Consider the following 2,848-nt stretch of genomic DNA (forward strand, 5'->3'; position numbering starts at 1 on the left):
CCTGCTGTCACGACATGGTGGGAGGTATCTCATGGCAAGAGGGCAAGCATGGGTCAGCTCAGGTTTCTCCTTTCTACAAAGCCAAGAGTCCCACTATGAGGCTCTCACCCAGATAACTGCATATACTTCTAATTATGTCCCAGAGGCCCACATCCCACTACTGTAAACATGAATTTGTGGTTAAATCTCCCACACGTAACACCTAGGACACACATTCAAACTACATTAATCTAACTTTGGAAGAGATATCTGAGTTCTCCTCTCCCGTGACCCATTTGCACTGGGGAAGGGAACTCATTTTAGTTTCTAGTGCCCAGAGTGGTGGATTCAGGTCCATACTTTGAAGTTTCCCTAGGGAATTCTGGCTCAGGAAGACTGGAGGACCTTCACACTTCACCATGCTTTGAGGTCCAAGTATGCTGCTGAGGTATTGGATATCCTGCATCCTGATCCAGCTGTCTCCACCTCTATTCTTTCCACTTGTTCCTTCCCAATATCATCTTTTTCTTGACCCCACTTGTAAATTTACCATGTGTGTGCCTGTGTGCAAGTGGCAATGCTGAATCAACGACCTCTTACAGGGTGTGGTGGGCTGTGTTCCCCTAGCATTTTAGGGAATTTAATCTCAAAGTCGCATCATATGGGAACAGTGGAGCTTTGGCTCAAGAGACTGAAAACTTCTCTCTTACTTTGAACTCTGCTCACCTCACATGTTGAGGCAATCTGTCTCCCTCCAGGACTGTTTCTCATTTTTCTTATGAAATATTGGGCTTCATCCTGCATAAACTATACTCAGCCTAGACAGGTTCAAGGCGCCCTTCCTTCTTGGTTGGGTGTGCATAGGACACTTTTGGGTCAATCTGAAAATCACGCTGAGTAAAAACTGAACAAAAATATATGAAAAATTATTGCAGTACTGAAGTATTATGCACATAACAACAGTGAGGGCACACTTTGATAAATATGTGCTTAACTTGTAAGTAAGCTTTTATTTGAAAATGTCACTTGTTATTGATCTTATAATTTAATACATAAGTAATGCTTAATCTACTCTTAGGAGATAAATAAGAATGGGTCAGCAGGTGGGGTGTTGGTTAAGGTAATCAGATTCCATATGGGTAACTTCACAGCTCCAGTCCTGAACCCAGTGGTTTGAAAATCACTCTAGTCATGAGTGTCCAAAGTCCCAAGAGAATGGAGAAGGGACTGTGGTGTGGTCATTCCTTCTTGAGGAATTCTTACTTTTTCTCTATCTCTGTTTCTCAGTCTCTCTCAGGTGAGCACACATGTCATATAGCAAAAAACGAAAATAGTCAGTTCTGCAACAATTGATTGTTTATAGAATCCTAAGACTGACAATGTGCCATTCCCTATATGTTTATTTGTTTGTTTTCTCCTCCATGAACAGAGAGGTGGTAGGAAATGTGGACAAAGACCATTGAAAACGTGGGGAAGTGTAGGTGTGTATATTCTAGTTCATGGAATGAAGGGTATTTCTTCGAAATGCATTTTGTATCTGTTCCCTCCCAATTTCCACTTTGCTTTGGAAGAAATAATGCAAAATAAGGATGTGGAAGAATGGCTTGAAAAAATACCCATCTTGGAGGTTAAGTAAGCAGGGGGGCTGGCTTGAAATAGGACAGATGATGTGAGAAGAACTGATCCCTCCCTTCAGTTCAGTTGTTTTTATTTACAGCCCAAAACATGGATTCTAGCACTGTAGTTCATCAAAGTCTAATGAGAAAGGGTAAGGAACAAAGGGTGACTATTACGGACCTGAGAGAACATATGCTATGTGTTCCAATATGTGCATTACAAGGAAGAGTGTCTAAAACACTTCTACAACCCCAAGGGAAATTTGGCTCAATATTTTGGGAACAAATGGGATAAATGTCATGTGAGAGAAGATTGTTTCTCTGTATCCATTATTTATATATTAATGAATCCCACACAAAATAGAGAACTATCCACTGAGGTCCTGGCAAGACTAGAGTAGTACACTGGATACCAAAGAGACCCACCAGAATGACTAAGGAAAAAAGTGTTGGCAATGACAGAGATTAATTAGAAATCTTACACACTGATGATGAGAGGACATTATAGTATAAACATATTAGGTTGGAAAAATGTGGGCCACATCTTCAAAATTAACCATACAAAGCCCCATAGCATAGATGTTAAGCCTTGTACAGGATGAATTGGATTCCACATAGCCAGTCACAAATGTACACTCTGGTCAATTACTTAGAAACATGTTGCCACATGTGCATGCATGTCCCAAACCTGAAATGGATGGAAAAATGGAGGGAAAAAAATTATGATATGACCATTTTTGATGTTTTCTCTCTCTGAGCTCACATGTATGTAAAATTTTTCAATATTAAGCAAGTAAAAAATACATTTTACTGAATATTTTTAAAATATAGTTTTGCAAGCATTTCTAAATAAATTCTATTATAATAATAAACTGTGGGGCCAACAGGTGGCATGGTGGTTAAAGGTCCTGGACTTTAACATGGTCGACCATGGTTCAAGTCCTGAACCTACCTTCTAAGTTTCCCTCTCTTTCTTTTTCTCTCTCTCTCTGATTTTGTCCCTCTCTGGTAAAATAAATTTAAAAATAAATGAATAGAGTTAAATAAAATAATTCTTATAAAAAATAATGAATTGATACTTGGAACCAAGAAAACAGTATTCATTTCCAAATCCAAAGCAGTATCCTTCATTTTGAGGTAATTCATATTAATGCATTATATTTTCTTTTTTTTTTTATTGGAGAGGTTTTTGCTATAAGGCACGTGTGCTCGCCAGACAGACAGAGACATAGAGACAGAAAGTGAGAAATCAC

Source organism: Tupaia chinensis, unplaced genomic scaffold (genome assembly GCF_000334495.1).
Source record: "Tupaia chinensis unplaced genomic scaffold, TupChi_1.0 Scaffold141099_1, whole genome shotgun sequence".
Taxonomy (NCBI): domain Eukaryota; kingdom Metazoa; phylum Chordata; class Mammalia; order Scandentia; family Tupaiidae; genus Tupaia; species Tupaia belangeri.